The sequence below is a fragment of the Felis catus genome, chromosome B1 (genome assembly GCF_018350175.1).
Source record: "Felis catus isolate Fca126 chromosome B1, F.catus_Fca126_mat1.0, whole genome shotgun sequence".
NCBI lineage: Eukaryota > Metazoa > Chordata > Mammalia > Carnivora > Felidae > Felis > Felis catus.
In genome coordinates, this window is record NC_058371.1 from 30,863,791 (window position 1) to 30,889,651 (window position 25,861).

At 41.4% G+C, this 25,861-nt stretch overlaps 1 protein-coding gene across 23 annotated transcripts in view; it reads left to right on the forward strand.

Annotated features, from left to right (window-relative positions):
- Window positions 1–25,861, forward strand: part of LOC101100463 — a 95,933-nt gene that overhangs the window by 33,525 nt on the left and 36,547 nt on the right. For 3 of the 23 annotated variants that reach the window (XR_002155700.3, XR_002155701.3, XR_002155699.3), the window contains one exon: window positions 21,084–21,324. The exons of the other annotated variants lie outside the window; for them this stretch is intronic. The gene's annotated coding sequence lies outside the window, so the exon portion shown is untranslated. Of the gene's footprint in view, window positions 1–21,083; window positions 21,325–25,861 lie in introns of those variants that run through there. 23 annotated transcript variants of the gene reach the window in all.

Here is a 25,861-nt window from a genome sequence, read left to right on the forward strand (position 1 = left end):
TAAAAGTAACAGATAAAAAAAATAGTCTGCTATTCTGTTAAAGAAGTTTAGAGTTTTTTACAGACTTACTTCGGCATGACTTTTCTACAACCACTTGAATTATGGATTATCTCACAAAAGTCACCCTAAGTCAATGTAAAGTTGTTTTAGGAAAGAATATTATGAAACCAGATAGGTCTACGGGGCTCTTACCCCTACTCTTATTCTTTATGTGTCTGTCCCTAGACCATAGATTATTTCTGTGCCCTCTCAAGAATACAGATAACTCTGGGTAATACTCCATGGAGCTGTAGTAGTTTTGTGAGATGCTGCTACCAGGCACGGTTGGGGAGTAAGATCAAGGTGGTGTTGTGATCACAGGGAGAGGTGTTGAATAATGATACCTAAGGAGGCAGCCTGATAGAGGGATTAGGGATGAAGGGTCTGGAACCACAATGCTGGTTACGTAGTTCTACTCTGCCATGTAGCACATAATCCTGGGCAAGTTACGTTTCTCCTCTGCCATTCCCCTTCTTGGGAAAAGCGCAATAACTGTCTTCTTCAGCAGATATAAGTATTCAAAGAGATAATACACAAAAGCATTTAGCGGAGGGCTTGGTACATAGGAAGTGCTGAAAAAAATGCTCTATTATTATTTTATAAGTACTGGAAGTGACTCTTTCTGACCAAGGGACTTTAAATTGCTTCCTTTGTCACCTCGACCTGCTAATTTTGAGTAACAATACAGAGACAGTGCGGCAGGAGGCCCTCATTTAGAGATGTCTACCCATCACCCAGTCCTTCTTAGTGACTAGCAAAGCAAGCTGACACATATTTCTCAGAGAATACTGGAAAAACCTTCTGAAGAAAAAAGACACCTTTGAAAGAAATCAGTTGATTAAAACTTAGCCTTTAAAGACTCCTCTTTGAACACGTGTAAAAGCAAAAGCCAAAAGGAATGAGTTTGAGGAATTGACCTTAACTGATAACAAGCAAAGAGTTCTTCTAAATAGACTACTTAGCCTGCCTGATACATTTTCTTCACAAAGGAGGAGAAAGCTCACTCAGGAGCCTGAAGCTCTTCACACGGCATCCTTCCTGCTGGTGGAGAGCCACAGGCCTCCTGCCAAAGCCACAAGCACAGGATTCACCTTCCAGAACAGACCTTGGAGTCTCCAAGGAGACTCTCATCTCTCCTCAGGAGATGGAGGAGGAAGGTGCCAATGATTCTTCTTTCCAATTATGCTCCAGCTCCCTTCCCTTCTCTCACCCATGCATCCTCTCAGAAAGTCATCTCTGCATGAAAGCTTCACTGAAATGTACAGTATTTGTTATTACTATTTTGAGAGCTACTTTCCTATTGTTTTAAGGTCTTTGACATTCTCCTCTCTGCCCTCAGGTAAATCTTCAGTCCTCCAATCTTTTTCCCCTTGATTCCTCAACCATGAATTATCCTACTATAAGAGGTTTCAGAATCTGAACGCCAATGGTCGAGGAAGGATTTCTGTACTATGTCTGTATTACTATCTTAGGTCCGGGAGAAGCCCTTGAAATACAATTAATGTATTTCAAGGGTTTTGTCTTACCTCCAAGATGTAAGATGTCTTGCAATTAAAGGGCTCTGTCTTACTTACCTCCAAGATGGAAAATACTTCACTCTGTGAAAGCACAGAGTCTGACAGCTACCTAGATTATAGTTAACTGAGGCTGATAAACATTCATGATGTCTTCATGGCACTCAGTTCGTCGTATTGTCCTTAGCCCTCCATCTCTCCATACAAGTATCATAGTGAAAGGGGGCTTTTTAAGTCTGAATGTGTTACCTAAGGATTAACAGAGACAGAGTAGACTAGGGAAATGTTCATGCATGACTTTGTTTACCATATATTCTTGTCTGGTCTTATTACTCCAGGTATTGTTTAAATTATGGATTATGCATACTACACTCTATGTCCCAAAAGCCTTAAAAGATTCATCCATGGTCATTTTAGTTTTGTTTTCTCAAAGTCAGTGCAAAGCGGTTCCATCATATCAATAAGCATTGTGGAGCCCTTACAAGGATGTCTAATCAATAATTAATACTGGACTGAGAGAAGCTCTATGTGCTTCAAAAGATTCATATGCATGGAACTTCTGGAGCCACATGGGAAAAGCAGTGACCTTCACAATAGAAATTACACCTTTTGTAAGTGTAATACATTATAGTTTGTGAGGAACTTTCACATACAGTACTGCATTGGTCCTGAAAACAACCCAGGAAGTGAGTAATAGATAGGCAATCAACATGTCTAGATTTAGTCAGTGGTGACTAGGTAGTCACAAGCAGCATTGAAAATATATCACATAGATTAAGTTTGAATTTTCAGTTATATATTTGAACTGTAATGTAGCCAAGAAGTTCTTAAAAACTGAGTGAATTTAGGGGCAGCTGGGTGGCTTAGTAGGTTGAGCATCCAACTTCAGCTCAGGTCATGATCTCATGGTTCATGAGTTCAAGCCCCACATCAGGCTAGCTGCTGTCAGCCTGTCAGCACAGACCCCACTTCAGGATCCTCTTCCCCCTCCCTCTGCCCCTCCCCTGCTTGCATTCTCTCAAAAATAAATAAACATTATAAAAAAACCCGAGTGAATAAGGCCAATTGCTCAACATCCATATCCTGATACAACTTGTCTACTTGATGCCAAAATGGGCTATTTTGATTTGAAAGGTAACTTAAATGTAACGATATGTGGGTGGAATGGAGGATGGGGGCCAAAATTGGGAGAAAGAGATTATGAAGAGGTTTAAGAAAACTTTGTGGTGGGGGGCACCTGGGTGGCTTAGTCGGTTAGGCATCCAACTCTTGATTTCAGCTCAGGTCATGATCTAATGGTTCGTGGAACTGAGCCCCACTTCAGGGGCTTGAGAATCCCTGTTTGAGATTCTCTCTCTCCCTCCCCTTCTTGCTCTCCCTCTCTCTCAAAATAAATAAATACACATTTTAAAAAAAAGAAAACTTTGGGGGTAATAGATATGTTTATTATCTTGGCTGTAGTGCTGGCAATGTTTTCACAGGTATATACATATATCAAAACTTATCAAATTATATTGTATGTTAATTAAATATTAGAAATATGTCTTTCAAACATTTTACTGTTCCAATTTATTAAAATTTAAGAGGTAAAGATATGATAGAAAAATATTTCCAAATGAGATCATTTAAAAAGGCTCATGAGGTATCCTGTTCCAATGTCAAGGACTTGTACTCTTTTTTTTTTTTCTCAAGTTTTTATTTAAATTCAAGTTAGTCAACATGCAGTGTAATACTGGTTTCAGGAGTAGAATTTAGTGAGTCCTCACTTACATATAACACCCAGTGTTCATCATAAGTGCCCGTTTAACACTCATCACCTATTTAGCCCATACCAAATCTACCTCCCTCCATCAACTTTCAGTTTGTTCTCTATAGTTAATAGCCTCTTATGGTTTGCCTCCCTTTCTTTTTTATTCTTCCTTCCCCTATATTCATCTGTTTTGTTTCTTAAGTTCCACATATGAGTGAAATCATATGGTATTTGTCTTTCTCTGACTTATTTCGCTTAGCATAATACACTCTAGTTGCAAAGGGCAAGATATCATATATATATATGTATATGTATATATATATGTATGTATATGTATGTATGTATGTATATATATGTATGTATACATATATATATGTATGTATATACATATGTATATGTATATGTATATATATATGTATATATGTGTGTGTGTATATATATATATGTATATATATACACACACACATATATACATATGTATATATATGCCACATTTTCTTTATCCATTCATCAGTTAATAGCCATAATTTGGCTATTGTTGGTAATGCCGCTATAAGCCTCGGGGTGCAAGTGCCCCTTCGCATCAGTATTTTTGTATCCTTTGGGTAAATACCTAGTGATACTATTGCTGGGTCGTAGGCTAGTTCTATTGTTAACTTTTTGAGGAGCCTCCATACTATTTTCAGAATGGCTGCATCAATTTGCATTAGCAACAACAGTGTAATCCTCCCATCCTCTCCAACATCTGTTGTTTCCTGTCTTACTAATTTTAGCCATTCTGACAGGTGTGAGGTGGTATCTCATTGTGGTTTTCCTTTGTATTTCCTTGATGATGAGTGATGTTGAGTATCTTTTCATGTGTCTGTTAGCCATCTGAATGCCTTCTTTGGAAAAAATGTCTACTCGTGTACTATTTCTTTATATAGGTGGGACCTGAGGATCCATGAGGTTAATGATTTGCCTGAAGGTGGGCATTAAGTAGTAAAGACAAAGCTTAATCTTGACTGATTTCTAAGGTCCTAGGTCAGTGTTCTTTACACCACAGTAAACTACGTGTTGGACGTTGCTCTGACAATCCCAAAAGTCTGTTAGGAAGAACTAGACTGATTCGAAGCAAGGAGTAGCCCTAGGGACAATTGTTGACTAATTAAAAGTTGATTGTTAGGGCATGTAAAGTCTGTCCACATAACTCCTCATTGCTTTCACAGTGGTCTCTCTCTGACCTAAACAACCTCAGTGCAGCCAGGTGGCTTCCCCAACCCTTCTGCTATGAGGCTATTCCTTGGTCAGCCCATGGTATCCTGCAAAAAGATTGTCAGGTTGTAGTGTTCTATTCCTTCATGATCTGTCTCTTCACTTTCCAGAACAATAATAAGAAATTGTCTGAGAAACTCATCTATCACCAAAGTCTAAATGGTGAAAATAGAGTTATCTGTTCTTCTAAAGACATTTACACTTGTAGAAGGATTCATGAGTAGTTCAGGACACTAGCTCGAGTATGTGGATCTTTTTTTTTACTAGTGGAAATTTTAGACCCTGGGTAAGTAATTATGGAAGAGTTGTGGCTTTTTCTGTCACCACCTATTCAATTTATGGGTAGATAATGCTAATCAATGTATAAATGTCCATCTTTTTCCAGTCCTGGGAAGCAATCCTCTAAACCATGTTAAACCTACTAATGGTCCTCTCACTAACCATTGTCTAAAAGCCAGATCAAACTAAAGAAACAATACTTGATGGGTGCTCAATACATACCAGTTGAATTGAAAGATGGATTCTTTGGAGGGAGGGGGATAGGAAACCTGCCTTCCTGATGTCTCTTTCTCTCTATTTTGAGTTCTTGATCAATCTCAGCAGTATAATGCATGCTCAAGGAATAGAATGTCCTTCTGGTCTATCCTTTGTTTCACTGAGGCTTTGATAGGCACAGTATGCTGGGGAGGTCAAATCTGAGGTCATGAACACATTTTTGACTGGTAAATATTCTATTCTGTTGATTAGCTGACAGTTTCCATGCTTTTGATTTATTTAGAACAGATAAATAACAAAGGTGCAGACTCTATATATGTTGGCCTGTACCGTTGCTCTGGAAGAAGGAAATTCAGATGGTTTTCTAAGCAGTACAGAGCAGAATACAACCAGCAGCTCCATGCTTTGTGAGCCAGACTGTTGAGACCCAGGTGATGGGTCTTACAGCCCAGAAGGGGTTCATGGTTCCCCAGTTCTTGGTCTAAGCACAAGATTATAGGAACAGGAGTAAAGAGACTAAAGAATTTGCTCCCCAAAATATCCATTTTCATTCATTTTAACAAAAGAGTTTAAAAAATCTAAAGACTGAGGTGGGAGATATGTAATGATACATTCAGCTTCAGAATTTTGCTAAAGACATTGCATCACAGAAGCCCACTAATATGACTTTACTAAGCCCCAAAAGTAAATGGAACTTGATAATCACATCTATTTTCTCTAGAGAGAATTAGAGTGGGTTTTTCTGATAACATCCTCTGATATTACTAATATTCATAGTGTATGAATGTGTGTCTTATATTCATAGTTAAGCCCTCTGGAACACATCGTGGAGAGGTTCTGGTTTATCAGGTTTCCCTCCAAGATGGGTAGACAGCCAACACCCCATCCTCATCATGCTGTCCTCATCACTTTTCACCCTGGCTCTGTTTTCTTCTTAATTTTTTTCCTCTCTTATTTAGAGGCTATGGAGATTCCAAACTTGGAAATAAAGTTTAATGTGACAGACCTACAGGCGGAACATTTGGAGAGCTTTTTCATTTCACACTGTGATAAGTTAGGGAGCTGTTCATCTATTTCAATAATCCACCGGGTCACAGCCAGGATGCTCGGTCCTGAAGAATGACATTTTTCCTGGTCTCCAAATTCTGACATGGTTGTATGTCATCTCTTCTCTCTCTCTCTCTCTCTCTCTCTCTCTCTCTCTCTCTCTCTCTCTCAGAGCTAGTTAAGAGTTTACCAGACATTTAGGGCACCTGGGTGGCTCAGTCAGTTAAGCATCTGATCTGCTCAGGTCATGATCTTGCAGTTTATGGGTTTGAGCCCCACTTCAGGCTCTGTGCTGACAGCTCAGAGCCTGGAGCCTGCTTCGGATTCTGTGTCTCCCTCTCTCTCTCTGCCCCTCCCCTGCTTGCGCTCTGTCTCTCAAAAATAAATTTTGAAAAAAAAATTTAAGAAATAATTTACCAGACACATAATAAAGGAGATGAATTACTTGCTCATTTTAATCACTGATGCCCAGCTGTGGCTCAGCTTTTGAAAAACTATCTCCTTTCTTCCCCTTTGCCAAGAGCCACACCTGGCCAGCATTTGACTCATTTCAAACAAGTAGATGGTAAATTTCACTCCATTAAAAAAACAAAAAACAAAAAACAAAAAAACAGAGGTGCCTGGGTAGCTCAGCCAATTAAGCATCTGACTGTGGCTCAGGTCCTGATCTCACGGTTCAGGAGTTCAAGCCCCTTATTAGGTTCTGTGCTGACAGCTGGGAGCCTGGAGCCTGCTTTGGATTCTCTCTCTCTCTCTCTCTCTCTCTCTCTCTCAACAACAGATAAACACTAAAAAATATTTACAATAAACAAATAAATAACACACAAAAAAACAACAGTCACTTATTGTCCTTAGAGGTCTGGCTTTGCTATCTAAGGAATCCCATCACTATCTAGAATCCATTCACTTTCCCATTTTCCTAGATTATTCCAAACCTTTTCTTATCTACTGAAACCCACAACTCCACTATCCCTACTCTCAACTCTTGACATTACCTTCCACTTCTTACACTCCACTCAGAAGTGACCTTCCACAGGCTCCCCCAGCTTATCTCCCACCACGCCAGCTGTTATTGGATCAACTTCTCATGTTGCTATCTAAAATCACCCCCTCCACGTGGGTTCCAGATCCCACCCCTGCCATCAGTTCCAGGACTTCACTCCTGAATTCCTTCCCTTCTCTAGTCTCCATTTTTCACTCTCTGCCAAACCATTCCCATTAGCATGCTGACATGTAAGCCCCTCTCTCATTTTAAAAAAGGAAAGGCCAAGTAAAACCTCTTGACTCCACTTCCCCCACCAACTCACACCTGATTCCTTTGCTCCCCCTCTGTAGTAGATATCCTTAGAAGATATCTGTGCTCTCCGTCTCTCATTCCTCTCTCCTCATTATCTCTGCAAGTCGCTCCAGCCAGCATCCACCACTACCCTGCTCCACAGAAACTGCTCTTACCAAAGGCACCAGTGACCTCCGCGTGTTCATCCGGTGGTTCGTTCTCTATGCTTTTCTTGCTTCACCTATTGCGGTTTCTCACTGTTTCCTTCTTAAACCATTCTCTTCATTTGGCTGCCAGGATACTACACTTTCCATTTTTCTTCTAGGTCACCAGTGACTTCTCTGTGTCCTTTGCTGGACTTTGTTCTCCTAAACAAGCCCTTGATGTTGGAATACCCCAGGGTTCGGTCCTTGGCCCTTTTCTGTGTTCTATGTACCTTGACTAATTGGATGAGCTCATCGAGTCTCACAGCTGTAAATATGGTCTACATTCTGACAGTTGTCAAATGCATATTATAAACTCAAAACTCCCTTGTAAACACCAGCCTCATATATCCAACTGCTTACTCAGCATGTGCACTTGAATGCCCGCATTCGTATCAAACTCAGTGTGGCCAAACTGAACTTGATCTTTCCGATACCCCAATATCTGTTGTACCTACAACCTTCCTCATCTTTGTCCATGGTGACTCCATCCTACCAATTGCTCGGGTCCAAAACCTTGGAGTTATCTTTGCCTTTACACTTTCTTTCATGCCACACATCCAAGCTATGAGCAAATCCTTTGGTTCTAGCTTAACATATACCCAGAATTAGCCACTTTTCACCACCTCTATTCCTATCACGCAGGCACAAGTAATCATCATTTCTTGTCTGGAACATTGCAGTAGTCTGCTAACCAGAGCCCTGCTTTCATGCTTGCCTTCTGACACTCTGCTTGTAACCCAGCATCCAGTGTATGCTTAGAGGTGAGTCAGTTCGTGGCACTGTTCTGTTAAAACCCGTGATGATGACTCCTGTTCCTTTGGAGTAAAAGGCATAATCCTTGCAAAGGGATACAAACTGCAACCTGATCTGACCACTCTGATTGCATCCCCTACTTCCTTCCTCTTCCTCATTCTGCTCCAGCCATTCTAGCCTCCTTGTTCTTCAAACATGCCGGGCTTCAGGCCTTTGCTTTAACTGCTCCATCTGCCCGAATGCTCTGCCCCCAGTTCCTTCTTAGCTAACTTCCTCTCTTCCTTCCTGGCTTTGTACATAGCTCACCTTCTCTTTGAGGCCCACCCTAATCACATGATGCAAACTGCTTCCCTTCAGCAACACTCTTAATCCCTTTACCCCCTACTATTTCCTTCTCCATAGTCCTTACCGTAGTCTAACAAATGTTGTACTTATTATGCTTCTTAGTTATTGTCTACCTCTCTCAGCTAGAATGTAACCTCCATGAGAGCAGGGATCTTTGCCTTTTTTCCCCCACTGATGAATTCCAAAAGTCAAGAACAGTACCTGCACATAGGAGACATTCAGTGAATATTTGGTAAATGAATGAATGGAGGTAACGTAACCAAAAACCTTGTTATCACGTCATTACATGGGTCTTGTAATGCTGTCTATAGCCAATCAGTGATGGCTGCAGTCCCAAATAGAGCTAAACATAATGAAGGCCAGTAACCTAAGGGAGTCTGGCAGAAAATTATGCTTGCTAGAACCATTCTGGATTAGGAAGTGTCCAATCCAGCCAGTCTGGTTGTCTGAGTTCTGCCTGGAACTCAGAATTCAAATCTTAGAGACAACAAAGAGGTATAGAAGAAAATGATAAGTATGTTGAGAAAAGGCAGTTAGTAGTCTTAAGTAAATAGAAGCCATGAGGCAGCAAGTCAATAATAGATTCAGACAAAGGCAGAGAGAAGGCACGACCCAAGAATGGCTGTCTAGGAATTGTTTCTTACACCGGAATCACTATGGTATCCTGAATAACTTTCCAGTTCTCCATGACACCTGATGTTGTCATTGGCAGAACTCTTTGCTTACTTCTCTATCCTTATAATAAGTCCCCATCAACTCAGGCAATATGAGTGTGTCTTTGTTTCTTATAGTCTAGAATTGCTAATCAGTACAAAAAAAGCATCAAGTCATTGTTGACCTTGTTATAACTGCCCCGCTCCATATAAGCTTCTGAAGCAACTCTCACCTCAGCACCAAGAAGAAGGGTAATAAGATGAATGAATGTGAGCTCTGGAGCTAGCTTGGCTGGGTTTGAGTCCCAGCTCTGCCACTATCTACTCATAGGAGCTTAGAAAATTTACTTAATCTAGCTATGCCTTCTTTTCTTTATTTGTAGAAATGGAGCTATGTTAGTATGTACCTTTAAATTTTGCTGTGAGGATAAAAATTATAAATTACATGTGACATGCTTAGAACAGTGTCTGGAACACATTGGTGCCAATAAGTATTATTTACTATTATTATCTAGAGCAGCGCTATCCAATGGAAATATGAGAGCTACATAGATAAAGTTTTTAGTAGTCATATTTTAAAACAGTAAATGGGATAGGTGAAGTTAATTTTAATAATATATTTTCCTTATCCCAATTTCTAGAATATTTCAACATATAACCAATATAAAAATTATTGAACAAGAGATTTTATATTCTTATCTTTGTACTTAGTCATCAAAATACAGTGAGTATTTTATACTTACAGTACATTTCAATACAGACTAGACATAGTATGAAATGCTCAAGAGCCCCTAGCGGCTATAACAGAGAAAATCTATGAGGAAATGCCCCTTTTTTGTCTTTCCAGAACCTAGATTCTAGGTTACAATGGCTTCTTAAAATGCATGCTATTTTCTTTAAATTTAAGGTAGAGGCCCCAAGATTCAATCCTCCCTCAGTGTCAGGACCAAGAAGTTGATGGGGAACTTGAGTTTATAAAATCCTATACCTAATCTCTTCAAGTGAACCAGGTTAACCATCCTTTCCCTAAGACATGATCCATTCTTCTTACAGTGGGCACATTGATGCTGGCACTCTGCCATCATTCATTCTCCCCAAACATTTCCTTCCGTTCATTTGATTCATGTTCTAATTCATATATTGATTTTGTACTTTCAGGCTGTTTCTCTTGCTTTTCTCATCATCATCATTTTCTGGAAATGAGACATGGAGTCAGATGACAGTGGGGTAGGGGAGAGGTCAGGCAGGAGAGCTAAAGGAATGTTTTTCCATGATACCTGAGTCGGGAGCTAGGTGAAATATTGCCATTGCCAGCTGATGTGTGGGGTGAAAGGAGGGATGTAAAACTCTTGTGCTTCTGTCCGTCTTCGCTGCCACTCCTTCAACTGGTCCTCACTCCTCTACACTGGACTACAGCCTCCTGAGTAGAATGTTTGAAACACCAAGGCTAAATTTCTATCTCTTTGTTTAGCTCAGTATCTCCAGTAACTAGAATAATACTGACACATAGTAAGCACTTGTCAAATATTTAGAAAAGGAAGGGAAGGGAAGGGAAGGGAAGGGAAGGGAAGGGAAGGGAAGGGAAGGGAAGGGAGAGGGAGAGAGAAGTTTTTTCTTTGACTTTCCTTTAATCCATTCTCCATTTCCTTTTTGGAAATGTTCACACTAGATACTGCAGTCCACAAGACCATGCTTGATCTTGCCCTGTGTTTATATTGTCCATCTTATTGACTCACTCTTCCCACCTCACTACACTCTACCCAAACTGCCTCCTTTTTAATTCCTTGGACCAGCTGAAATTACACTGCCTTGGAGCCATTGTTTTTGCTATTTTCTCTCTCTGTAATGCTCTTTGATGAAATCTCCTTATCCTCAAAATTTTGGTTAAATATTGCTGATTAAAACAGGCTTTCTCTGATCCCTACCCCATTATTCCTTATGACAGCTAGCTGTTTGTTTCCTTTTGTTAGATGTGCTCACTTTATAATTACCTATTTATGCATTTGTTCCCCTCCTTGTTAGCTTACACACCTGATTCCCACACCCACCCAATAGTGAGCTCCACAAGGGGCCAGGCATCATGCCTACTTCATTCACCTCTCTATGCCCAACCCCACTATGGTGCCTGGTACATATTAAATTCTCAATTCATAAATGCTGAATATATTAAATAGCTCCTTGACATATGAATTGCTTCTCTGGACTAACTGGCTTCATCGTTTCCTTTAACTTTCTACCTGAGCCATTCTGAAAACGGGAGGCATATGCTGAAAAGGTGGCACCTGGAATGTCCTATGTGCCTGGGAAAAACACCATCGTTGGAACACCTTTGCCAAGAGTGATGGTTCAGCAAGGCATAGTCCGACTCTGGTGTGATGTTTAGCTGGCTGTGGAGAAAATTTCCAGTGGCATGATTCAATCCCCAAAACAGGGCACCTTGAAGACCAAAGAGACATTGTTCTGAAATAATCGTATCTTTAAGGATAACAATGAATCTGCTTAAATGAGAAACCACCAAATATGAGAAAAAAGGCACCACACGGGTACTCTAACCAGGAAGTAATGAAGATAAGGGATAATACCACCCTCTTGTTCAGTTACTAAATATTTGTCTCTTAGGAACATGACAACAGTAGCACAATAATCCTCACTTTTCAAGAGGATTTATAATGTGCCAGTCACTCTGCTAAATCCTTTACATGCATAATCTCATTCAATGCTCATAACAACCCTACAGAGTTGGGATTATAATTGTATTCCTTTTACAGACAAAGAAAAAGGATGCATAGTTTGGTTTGATATCTTGTCCATGAATACTTAGCCTTTAAGTTGCAAGCTAATATTTGAATGCAAGTCTGATGATTCCAGCGTTGATGGCTCTGTGCCTTCTGCCAAGCACCCTGAAGTCTGCAATGACAGATGGAAGATGGCAGCTAGCTTTCTTACAGATGGTGAGAAAGCCTCCTTCAGCCACAGGACTCATGCTGATCTTGAGAGCAGTGATGTAACCACTCAGGTGGTACTTAATGGATGTTGAGAGCATGTAGTGGTCCCCCCTTAGCATGGGACAGATTTTCTACCAAAGAGCAACAGGATTTGGAGCAGCAGGAGCATGAGAAGCTAGAGAAGCACAGCTGAACAGCTCACAGGGGAACCATGATCAAAAGGCCTAAGCTGTCGTTTCTGGCAGACCTCAGTCTCGCAATTCCGACCCATGTTCTCCTCAGATTCTACAGCCGTTTTCAGAATGCCCTCTTTCTGTTAAGCTGTCTCTCTTTTCCACCCTAGTGATATTTCTACAGAGGACCTACTGGAAAGTCGAAATGTTACCAGAAAAGATCAGAAATCAGTCCTCTACAGTAAAGCATCAGAGAGCCCTTAAAATTGTCCAAGCATGGAAGCAAGAGACTCTGGCTTCTGGCCTGAATTAGTCTTCAATCTCATTTTTCTCTATTTTTTACTATAATGATGTTGTTGTCGATGATGATGATGATGATGATAATGATGAAGTAGTATTTTCTCATTATGTATAAGTAAATAAATTGAATAATAAAATTGAAAGTGATCTCCCCTCATATACACACAATTCTACTCTTCAGAAGCAACCATGTTAACAGTTTGAGGAAAATCTCTTCATAACCATCATTTCTGTCCGTAACACTCGTGAAAGGGCAGCTATAATTGTCCTTTTTTCAAGTGGAAGAATGGAGTCCTTAAGAAGGAACAAAATTCTCTCAAGAGGTCTCAGTATAGCTGAGAGGGGAAAACACTCCACATCTAATTCCAGGGTTACCCTGAATAGCCGGGTGGGTGGGTGCAATATATATATATATATATATATATATATATATATATACACACACACACACACACACACACATATTTAACATCTGACTCTGGGCTAGAGTATTGCATGGAGACATAGGGCCAAGCTGCCTTCTAGTAGATGTGGGGAGGACATCTATCTCAAACAGCTGAAATATTTAGTACTGGGCACTGGTTACACAGGGCACCCTGCTAAGGCAAAGGATTTGATATATAAGCCCAAAAGGGGTGAGTTCTTAAGAGAAAACGTTGCTTTAATTGGTGTGTGTCACGCGAGAAAGAGTGAGAGAAGTGTGACTACCATAGTGTTCAGTAAATAGAGCTCTAGCCTAGGAGATCCGAGGATAAGAGACAGAGGTATCTAGATGTGTGGGCATATGATTAACCTGGGAGAAGACTGTCTGAAACTGGAAAGTCCCATTCTCCCTGCCAGCCATCCTATGACCCAGTTTTGGGAGAACAGTAATTCTAGATCTGTTGTCGAGAGGTGCTTGATCAGCACCAGAACTGGGGCACAGTCGGTCTGTGTCTCAGAAGCACCTCAAAAGCCTAGCTGGTAAGCTTGGAGCACAAGGTCACGGGCAACCCAGGAGCCACTTGGAAATTCACCTAACAGGGTGAGCATAAGAATCTTAAGTTCCCCCTATTTTGAGGTCAGAAGTAGTCCTAGAGACCAGCATAGGGCTGTTTTGGGGTCCTGTGCCCATAGCTTTAGAAAAGGAGAATTGGGGCACCTGACTGGTGCAGTTGGTTAAGTGTCCAACTCTTGATCTCGGCTCAGGTCACGATCTCACAGTTCATGAGTTTGAGCCCCACATTGGGCTCTGGATTGATAATGCGGAGCCTGCTTGGGATTCTCTCTCTCCTTCTCTCTGCCCCTCCCCTGTTTGTGCTCTCTCTCCCTCTCTAAATAAATAAATAAATAAATAAATAAATAAATAAATAAGTAAACTTTTTAAAACATTTAAAGAAAAAGAAAAGGAGGACTCGGGGGGTTGGAAAGCAGGCAATATTAAATACCTCGAAGTTCCACAGTTATAAAATCAAGCATCTTAGGTCTTAAAAATGTTTACTGGTTAAAATTACGTATAGAAACTGAGTATTGAGGATACATCAATAATGTATCAGGGTTAATTTGAATGGATGTGACAGGGAAGGCTACGGTCTAAGAAGAGAAAACATTTTTATTCAGGATGCTAAAAATAACAGCTTTGTGTGCCATGTTGAACATTACTATTGAATACAGCCAAGCAATTATATATCCCAAATCTAGCATACATTTACCATACAAATATAGTAATACTAAAAAAGATTAAAGAAGTTAAGGCCCTGCTTAGCACACCCTTCCTTAAAAAATACTTTTAAATCACTACAAGTGGAATATATTCAAAAAGCAAATTTCCCAGCAAAATGAAGAGCCCTTCTTATTTCTTTGATATAATTGCTTTGGAAATGTGATTTTTTATCATGGCATTTCCCCTTTTCCTACCTCCTCTCTTCAGGCAAACAATCCATTTTCTCTACATTGTCTATGGAGAAGCATGTGACAGGCAGAAAGCACAAATGGCCTGACAGGCTGTGTCCTGTGTTCCCCAAGCCCCAAGCCCTTGAGGAATTTGGACTTGCTTATAGACGAGACCTCAATGTCCACTCCCATTCCAGATAAGAAAAAGATTCCTCCAAAGCTAAGGAGGGGATAAGGCGGGGGCGGGGCGGGGGGTTGGTGGAGAGAAAGAGAGAGAGGGAAAGAAAGAGATGAAAAAAGACAGATGATAAGAGCCAAGAAATCAGTGTGCTCTTGGGAGAAGAATGTGCACATCTTTCCCCAGAAAAGGTCCGGGGAAAGAGGTGCACAGATGACAGAAAGAGAGAAAAAGGCTACATGGTACTGGTCTAAGGGTAACAGGGCCAGACAGATTCACAAAGACTCCTGGTTGTCCGGGGTAGCCCTGAGGCAGCATAAGAGCTACCGGAGCTGTAGGGTCATGGAAACAAAAGATGTCTCAGCAGCCACCTACACAGAGCAGTGGTTACGGACCAGATGGGCTCCTAGGGGTCCATGTCTCGGTACTACATGAGGTGCCCTGTCCCAGTTGTAAATGGGGCCAACCTCTAGTTGGCAGGAGGAAACTGAAGTCATCGAAGGCAATGCTTCCTTCTTTACATCATCATGGCTACTCACAAACAATGCTGATTATTGAGAGTAGCCTTCAAGGCCCAACTCTCCTGCTTAATTATTCTGCGTGATATAAGCATATGATTAATGCTTTCACTATACCTAAGTGGATTAAAAATAAGAAGGAATGAGGGAGGTTTTACCCCCAGACTGTAACTCTGTGACCACCTGAGAAACACTACTTTAATGTGGATGTGTTCACCAAATTCAAAACTTGATCTGAGTTCCATCTCTGACAAAAACAAACAGAATTTGTGAGTTTGATGGTCCTGAAGAGATCCCTGATGTATTGCTGACATGTAAAGAAGAAATCACAATATTCATCAGTATTTGGGCCCCCATAGAAGACTGGTCATATGACCAATCATATGATGTCTGTTGTGGGTTGAATTGTGCCCCCTCAAAAGATGTAGTTATCCTAACCCACAATACCTGAGAATGTGACCTTATTTGGAAATCGGGTCTTTGCATATGATCAAGTTAAGGTGCAGTCATTAAGATGGACTCCAATCCAATATAATTGATGTCCTTATTTAAAAAATAAGCGGGAACTTTAGACACAGGCATGTGCACAGGGAGAACACCATGTGAAGATGACAGCAGAGATTGGGGCCATGGATCTACAAGACGAAGAATACCAGGACTGCCAGAAGAACTGGTAGAAACAAGAGAGGGACATGAAACAGATTTCTCCCTATGCCATGAAGGAACCAACACCGCCAACCCTTCGATCTTGGACTTCTCGCCTCCAGAGCTGTGAAGCAATAAATTTCTGTTGTCTTATCCAGTCAGTTTATGGTAGTTTGTTACAGCACTCCTGACAAACCAATGCAACACCCAAATGTTTTGAGAAAGTGGTAATAAGAGACATAGAGCAAAATCTGGAAGAACAACAATAAAATCTGAAACAAGAAAAAGAAGCAAGAAAGCACCGGAGAGAAGGAAAACAATAAAGATGAGAAGAAGAATAACCAAACAAACAAATAAAAGCCCACTCTATCTCTTTCTTCATTACAATAATCCCTCTCCAACAACAGATTCTCCTAGTGGGAAATTCTAGCGTGTGGGTATTTGCTTCTAAGTGTATTACTTAAAGTGTATATCGTTCTTATTAGGGATAAATAGAAAAACGAGGAATGAAGAGATGGGAATGAAAAAGAAAGGGAGAAAAAGCAGATGGCAGAAGAGCGAAAACACTGAAATTAAAACTTGACAAAATAAAGAAGATAGGAGAAAGCACATCCCAGATCTGGAAGCACATGCTGGTGACAACTGGGGGAAGGGATCTGAGACGGTCTTAAAAGGGGGCAGATGGAGGATGGGGAAGGAGGCAGGAATCAACTTCTCAAAATATCAGTTCCTAAAGGCTTTGAATATTTGTTGATAACACTCAATACACTCATGTGAATGCACAGCTGCCTCTTGCTCACATCACAAAGCAGTACCTATTTGCACGCAATCTAAGTACATGGCTCAAACAGGAGAGCCTGACAACTGCCCAGAGAACAAAGGGTGATCACTGCAAATTAACAGGGACATTGGCCTGTTAATAATTTAAGATGTGTGAAATATAATTATTTTTTTTTAATTTAAACTCTCGGTAAATACCATGCAAATGGCAGCAATTCTCTCACCCTCAAAGGTGAGCGCTCTCTCGTGAATTTTGGGAAAGGTGGGCTTGTTTCATTTGTTCTCTAAGTTAGTTCTATGCTGCGGCTGCCTTTCCACAGTTCTCTGCTCTTTTATGGGTCTCCATGACGGAACGAGTGTTGACTTCTATTCACCATCAGCGTCTGCTCACTGATGAGAGTTCCTAGCGTGCTGTCTCCTCCCGTGCACTGGCCGGTGATGAACGTGAACAGGCTATACTTCTTACAGCCTCCTTCTCCCACTCCCCATGATTCCACCGCATGGCTCATGGCTGTTGAGATTTTACGAAATTGACCGTGAACTGAAAAGGATTACAGCAGCCTCCCTTTATCCTTATCGGTTTTGCTTTCCACGGTTTCAGTCATCCTCGGTCAACCGAAGTCTAAGCAGATGACTCTCCTTCTGACAGATGGTCAGAAGGTCAATGGTAGCCCAAAGCCTGTCATTCACCTCACTTCATCTCATTGCATAGGCATTTCTATCACCTCACATCATCACAAGAAGGGTGAGTGAAGGACCATAAAGTATTCTGAGAGAGAGAGAGACCACATTCACATACGTTTTATTATAGTATATTGTTGTAATTATTCGCTACTGTTGTTAATCTCTTACTGTGCGTAGTTTATAAATTAAATTTTGCCATATGTCTATATGTGTAGGAAAAAACAGTATACTAGTACTGGGACTATCCATAGTACTCTCCATGGTTTCAGGCATCCACTGGGGATCTTGGAACATATTCCCCATGGATAAGAAGGGCCTACCATACTATACAAAAAGGAAGATGTTTCTAAACTGTGTGCTTTACAGAAAGAGCTTAAAAAAAGGAAAAAAAGGTAAAGCATTTGAGATGCAGTCTGCTTGAAGACACAATTCCTGGCTTCCCTGCCTATAAATGCACTCTCTTCTCACCAACTGTTTCCATTTTCAAAACATAACAACTAAAATCTCCTACAACAACACATAGTAAAGACAGGATATTGGTAAGCAGAGAGGTGCCATTCTCCTTTATTCTCCTGTGGCCTTCAGACTGTGTGGAATTTAAGAAAGACATAGGCTGCCCATGTCAGTGTTATCTTTAGCATGCAAAAAATCAAAACTCAGTCCAAACCCACCTCCTTTTTGAAAAATTTTATTTAAATCCAAGTTAGTTAACATGTTAGCATAATAACGGTTTCAGGAGTAGAATTTAGTGATTTATCACTTACATATGACACCCAGTGCTCATCCCAACAAGTGCCCACCACCCATGTAGCCCATGCCCCCACCCAAAAACCCCTCCAGCAACCCTCAGTTTATCCTCTGTATTTAAGAGTCTCTTATGGCTTGCCTCCCCCTCTCTGTTTTTATCTTGTTTAACCTTCCTTTCCCCTATGTTCATCTGTTTCATTTCCTAAATTCCACATGAGTGAAATCCTATGATATTTATCTTTCTCTGTCTGACTTATTTCTCTTAACATAATACATTTTAGTTCCATCCACGTTGTTGCAAATGAGAAGATCTCATTCTTTTTGATTGCTGAGCATTATTCCGATATATATATATATATATATATATATATATATATATATATATATATCACATCTTCTTTATCCATTCGTCAGTCGATGGGCATTTGGGCTCTTTCCATAATTTGGCTATTATTGATAGTGCTGCTATAAACATCAGGGTGCATGTGCCCCTTCAGCATTTTTGTATCTTTTGGATAAATACCTACCAGTGCAATTGCTAGATCATAGGGTAGCACTTTTTAATTTTTTGAGGACCCTCCATACTGTTTTCCAGAGTGGCTGCACCAGTTTGCTTTCCCATCAGCAGTGCAAAAGTCAAACCTAATTCAATGTTTATTTTCAGAATTTATTTTCTCATAACACAGAATGCCCTAATATAAGGTTTGGTTAGGTCAGCTACTCAACAATGTCATCAGAGATTCGAGCTCTTTCCCTCTCTCTGCTCTGTTGAACAAAGCATTGGCTTTACCTTAGGGCTCATACCCTCAGAGTCAGCAACTCTGACAGCAGTATACCCTTGTTCACACCCAATGGGAGAGGGACCCTGGCTTTTCTTTGCAGAAACCTCAGACAAGCCTCTTGTCCATCTTGCCTCATCGGCTCCTGTATTCTCAGCATTTTTAGAGTAGCCATGAAGACCTTCTACATGCCAGTTGAAACTTATTTGCATAGTACCATTTTCTGGACAAAGTGCCATTTTTCTCCATGTTCTTTTAGACATCTTTTTAACAGTGATGAGATTTAAAAACCAATAACAGAGGTCACATCTAATGCATAGAGCATTTGTAGCCACATTTTAGAAGTATTTGGCATGTAATGGAAACTCAGTAGATATTTGTTGAATGAATGAAGAATAAATAAATCATATTGGCCCAAATGTCTTGAAATCTGAACAACCACTGGTGAAGGAAAGGGAACACCATCATTAGTTTCTTACCCAAAGGGAAGCAACAATATTAACTACAATCTCATTATAGAGAAATCTGCCCTTCGAAAGCCATACCTTAGCTCCTCAAAGACCCTAGCCAAAGCTTTGAAGTTAAATTGTTTTTATTTGCTTTTATGTTCGCTTTCCTCAAAGGTCAGAGTTTAGGAGAGTGTACTCTCCTGTAATTTCTGAATATGGAAGGGAGACAGTAGGACGATCCCTATTCCTGTTACACACACTATCCCCAAAGGGCAGGGTAGGAGGCAAGGCTTGACCATCCAGGAAAAGTTGGTTCATTCAGGCCTCAGATGCCCAACTTGGTGTTTTTGATATGTTCTTATGAGTAGAATTGTGTCCCTCCCCCCAAAGATATGTTTATGCCCTAAGTCCCAGAACCTGTGAATGTGACCTTATTTGGAGGCAGGGTCTTTGTAGGTATCATCTGGTTAAGATGGGCCCTGATCCAGAGACAGGTGTCCTTATAGGAAGTGGAAAATTTGGGTGTGCCCGGGTGGCCCAGTTGGTTGGGCATCTGACTTCAGCTCAGGTCATGATCTCACAGTTAGTGAGTTTGAGCCCCACATCGGGCTCACCGCTGTCAGTGCAGAGCTCGCTTCGTATCCTCTGTCCCCCTCTCTCTCTCTGCCCCTCCGTCGCTTGTGCTCTCTCTCTCTCTCAAAAATAAAGAAACATCCCCCCCAAAAAGTGGGAAATCTGGGCACAGAAACACAGGCAAATGCCCTGTGACAACAGAGGCAGAGATTAAGTGAGGCATCTACAAAGCCAAAGAATGCCAAAGATTGCTGGTAACCTCGCTGGGAAGGAAAGAAGGATTCTCTCCCACAGCCTTCAGAGACACGAGCCTCATCTTCTTCTATACCACCTGCTTTTCTCTATCTTTAGCCTTCAGCTGTGAGGGTTCGTTCCACTAACATCTACATGGGTTTTTATATTCCAAATAAAGGTTTTCAAAATCTCTCCTGGCACCACAGACCGCCAAAACTAAGAAAGTTTGTAACAGTCTAGAGAGCTCATTTTCACCCAGATTGTTAGTTCCTTCACAGGTGAAAAACTTCAAGTTTCATTTTAGAATTTTTTTTCTGTCCAGAAAGCTGTTTTCATCCTTCCCCTTCATATTCCTGAAGTTTCATAAAGTTGCTAGTGTAGGAATGGTCATCTAACTCAACCTCCACCTGACAGGACATTCATAATCTCCCATGGTCAGAGTCATCTGTGCTTCCAGCACCCGGGCAGTGAGACACGTGTGCCACCCTGTCTTCTGCGTATCTCACTATTTCTGTTGCTGCTACCTCATTCATTTATTCATTCATTCATTCGATTAATATTTCCCAAGCACTTACTTTGTCAGGCACAATTGTGGACAGTGGGAATACAGCAGGAGGCAATGGACAATGAATGTCGTTGTGAGTGTAATTTCTAATAGATGGAGATCATAAATAAGCATTGATAAAGACCATAGAGGAAAACTAAGTAGGGATGTGGGCTAGAGAAAGAGGTCACGTGGGAGTGCAATGTAAAAGGGTAGTCAGGGAAAACTAATTTCTGGTTATTATAGAAAAATGCAACTAACAAGAGTACTTTCTTGCAGAAAGTGTTCGCTGCTCTGGATGGTGATAGGTTTTTCTTCTTGATTTTCTAGGAAGTGTCATCTGCCAGTTGCCCAAGATCCACACCTTTTCTCTCATATCTCTGGGACAGCTTCTGCTCCAACCTCAGCCCTTCCCCGGTCAGAATTTTCCCTTCTCTTTGGGCCTAACGGTTGCACGCATTCTACTGGCTCTGCCCCAGCTGTACTCTCTCTCAACATGATGTCCAGACCTGATACCCTATGCCAGGTGGGCTCTGACCGACACAGAATAAAATGGAACCATCACGTCTCACGTCCTCTGTTCTGTGTACTTTTTATCTGACGGGGCCAAGACAGCTGTGCCCACTTTTCTCTTTTTGTAACCATATTGGACTGTTGATTCATACAGAACCTAATGTCAATAAGGTTGCTAAGAAATTGTTCCATCTTCAGCCCCAGGCTCTTTCCACTCTGTGGAGATTCCTCCCTCTTGATTTCATTCCCTTTGGGAAAATTTTAACGAGTTAGAGCAGTAGCTGCGGCAGTCAAGATACACAGCATGTAATGACCTCCAGGTATCCTCCTTTGCTCCGTCTAACTCTGCCTACTTTATCCTAGCAATTTGACTAACACCGTCCCAATCTGCAAAGCTTTAAAGTGCTGACTTATCATCTGCCTATTTTTTCCCCCTCTAATGTTTAAAAAGAAATCAATTGATGGCAGCTTATGTTTCTGTCCTTTGCTTCCCTTGCCAGAGGTGAATCCCACTGTTTCAGAGCAAGAGCAGGCTGGGTACCTGCCCTGTAGCCTCTCCAGCTGAGGCTGGGATCACAGAGAAAACTCATATTCTCTTTTCACTGGCCTGTTCCCCCTTGTGAAAATTAAACCACGTGGTATGGAGGTGAAACCTCCCTTGGTCTTACAGCCAATCCCAAGGTGTTCTTTTTTATTCTTTACCTTCCAAAATCAACAGGGACAGATCATCATGAGGCTTTAAAACTACCAGTTGCTGGCTGTGGAATCTTGGATTAGTTACTCAACTGCTACGTGACTCCCTTTCACTAGGTGAATAAAGTTAATAGTAACTATGTCCAAGGCACATAGTAAGCATTAAACCAGTTCATTTATGGAAAGCACTGAAAAAGTAGCTGGTGCACAGTGAACACCATTTAAGCGTTAGCTTCCATTTGGGGTTAAAATTAAATGCATCAATTCATCGTTCACTCCTAATTATTTGGAGGCAGATTATCTGCTCTGTTTCCCCCTGGAGAAACAGTATGGTATGTTCTAGAATCAGGCAAGGAATAGTGTCTGAGCTCAGCTGCATGACCTTGGGAACATTATTTATCCCAGGTAAGCCTCAATTTTCTCGTTGATAGATGGCGATAACAACCTCCTTCACAGAGCCACTGTGGGCTTCAGGTGAGTTAAGTGTTCATAGTGTTCTATAAAATACCTATCGATTTATGGCTTTGGATGCCCCAAATGCATTCTTGGTTGGAAAATATTGTTCTTTGAAGATAATTTCATCATCCTAATGCCACAAAGAAACTTTAGCTCCTGACTTGCCTTTTCCAACAAGAGGCTGTTTTTCTTGTCCTGGCTGTCCATTGTAACCTAAGCATGAAGGTACCATTGCCACAACTTTCCCTTCCAGCCCTGTGAGCTTCACCCAGGGCAATTCCCTTTGTCAACAGCCCACCCCATCATTCAAAACCCTTTTTCAAATCTGGCAGCCATGAACTATAAATTTCCCAGTAATGGTGGGCTTATGGCTTACCCTTTCTGATTTGTTAACGTTATGGGCATTCTATGAACAAGACCAGATGAAGAGTACCAAGAGGGTGGGCACATCGGGTTCTGAGACAGGAATGGCAAGAGTAGAAGCATAGTATTTCACAGGCATCTCACTCAGTCACCAAAATAAGTTGTTGAGTATCCCATGTGACCAGCATATGCAGAATCTTTGACTGCATTGGAAAAAAAATAGCATTCAACAAGAACAAAATCATATTGCTGACTGCATCACATTTTCTCCAGATAACTTGATGATCATAGTCCACAGCTATACTTACAAAATGACAGAGCTAGGAGTACCTTTGAGATCACTTGCTTTATTTGGGACACAAATAAACTTAGAAGTGAGATGACTTCTTCATGGTCACAAAGGTAAGGAATGACAGTCAGGTCTAGAATTCTGGCCCCAACTTTTGGCCTATTCTTTCCACTGCATCACATAACCTCATATTTGTGCTGAATTTTAGGATTAAATATCTACACAACAGTGATGCAGATATTTTTCTCATTTCATGATTTCAGTTCTCTATGGTCCACTAAAAGAAAAGAATGTTTACAGAGAGGACCTCTGTGTCTAAAACCAAGGGCAAAATGCTTCAAATGGCTAACCGAGAAGCTAGTCTTGCCCAAGGAAAGCTTTCACTATATTGTCATCCTTGAGTCACTCAAAGTGAGTATGTGCTCTTGTTCATCTAATTTTCCAACTAAATGTCATCAGTCACCTTGAAGCAGGTCATTTCCTGCTGATAAACAGCCCTTGACAAGGCTGTAAGCAGTCAGTTTTTACCACCTGGTCATTAATCCCTACAAATGCCCTAGACCCAAATTCCTAATTGCTTAAACAAATGGTTTCCATGGATGATGAAACATCCCCGCAAATCTACAGCACTTGCTGGTAGCAAAAGTAGTTCTCTGTGCCACCTACTCCTACACTTCTCCCCTCGGTCCCAGGAAATGCTGAATGAAAAGTCAAGAGAGCTCTGATGGCTGCAAAGGGGAAGTCTGAAGGTAAGGGGGGCAGTATTGTCATTCATTGCCATTCCCTCCCCAGAGGTCATTCTGAGAGCAGGTGAGACTATGATGTATGGGATGTAAGAGAGAAAGGTCTAATGGGAGGAATACTTCAGTGTTGTCAGTGAGGATTTAGGTGAAGTCTCATCACGATTAAACAAGGGTCTCTGTTGCTCCAAGTAGAGGGATATTTAAGCAGGATTGGGGGGCAGCCAGTTGTCAGAGAAATGGTCTCACAGTGGCCACGTCATGCCCAAACCTGCATTTAGGTCTGCTGCGCTGCATTAAGGTTTCTGTGTTGGCCACATTGTTGGCCTGCCTGGTTCTTTGGTTTTTCTGGAGGCTGTGACCCCTGTTCCCTCACTCCCACCCACATGGTCATCATGCATACAGTTAACCTCGGGAGCATCCCCTCTGTACTGTGTGACTCTAGCTCCATGACCCTAGCTGTGACCCTTGACCTGAGGTAAGCCAATAGGAACCCCTTCTACCATTGTTGGCCTTGAAGCCAGAGCTTCAAGCTGGTACTTTTCCATCGCCTATGGCATATACTTTAAAGCTGTGTACTCCATGATTATGTTTCCACATGGCATTCAGGAGAAATGGAGGCAGCCAATTTGAAGAAAGAAAAAAATGAGAAAGAAATTGAGAGGAATAAATGAAAAATGAAGACAGAGATGGTTGTGATGAGTTTTATTGTTAGTTCCAGTTGTTCCTGGAACCCACGTGCAATTCTGTTCTTGGATTCCACGAGACCTCTGGCATTTGAAGAAAAGTTCCCTATTTTCATTAAGCTAATTAGGAATCTGTCATGGCAACCAAAAAAATTCTCAGAACTATATTCCCTTCTTTCCTTTGACACTGACTTTATGGTGGATCATTTAAGTCCAGGTACATCTCCCATTTTTTCTTTAATGTATATGGTATTTATAGTCAGATAGAAATGAGGTCCCTGGTTTTCATGTAACCTTGGATTTTCCTGATACCGTCTAATTGTTGGAGGTGGATTACTATCTTTGCTGCCAAATGTCAAGAACACTTGGATCTACTTGGAAGCAGAGCCGGTGCTGATAGGGCAGTGCCCTCTGCTCGGAGGGCAGGCTTGTTCGTCCTGTATCTCCTGTCACCAGTCTACTACTTGTTGTGAGAAATGGGCCATTATGGGGATCAGAGAGGCTCTGTATAAATGAGTAACCCTTTGACCTGAGCTTAAAACATTGTTTTGCTACTCTATGAAGCTGGTGGCAATGGTGGGGTCAGGAGAGTATCCTAAGATTCTCTTTGCAAGACTAGTTTCTGTCTTCTCTACCTTGGTAGGCACAGACAGACCATAGCTACAAAGGGGAAGCAACTCCTCCCTGAGGTTACAGCTACGGTCAGCAAACGAAAATAATATAAAAAGTTCTAGCATATTTTAAAAACCCTCTTATTAAAGCAAAAGTTAGGCTTGTTTGTGAATGTGGGAGATGGGGACACAGATTGAAGTAGAACTTTCTCGCCCTGTGTCTGCTTTTCCCTGTGTCTTCCACCACTCCGTCCCCCTGTCTTGTGTTCCTATCTTGAGGGACTCACTATAATCATTCGGTCTGATTCTCCAGCTGAGAGCAACTTTGGAGCAAATGTGCACAAGATGCACAAGTTGCACAAGATGTTCTCCCTCCTCCCGTCATGCTGCCCCAGCACCCACAGCCCCAGACTGGAGTTCCTAGGTAGAGCCTTCATTTTCTCCCACAGGCCCCCGATGCTTGCAGCCTCACCTCTCCATTCTTGATCCTCACCTCAGTCACCTCCCTTGTATCCACGATGTCACTCTCTGTTGATTTCCCAGCGGTTACTTTACTCTCTTTGGGCAACGTATTTGTGAACAAATGTCTGATGAATAAAATGCTAATCCCAAAGAAATGCTTCTAATGATGGAATTCCTGCAAAGTGTCAGACGAGTTGGAGAGTTGGGTCTTCCGATCCTCTGGGCATACATTACCCACTTGCCCGTGCTTGGGAGCAGTCCCTGTGTCTCTGTGTCTTAGTATCCACGTAAGAAT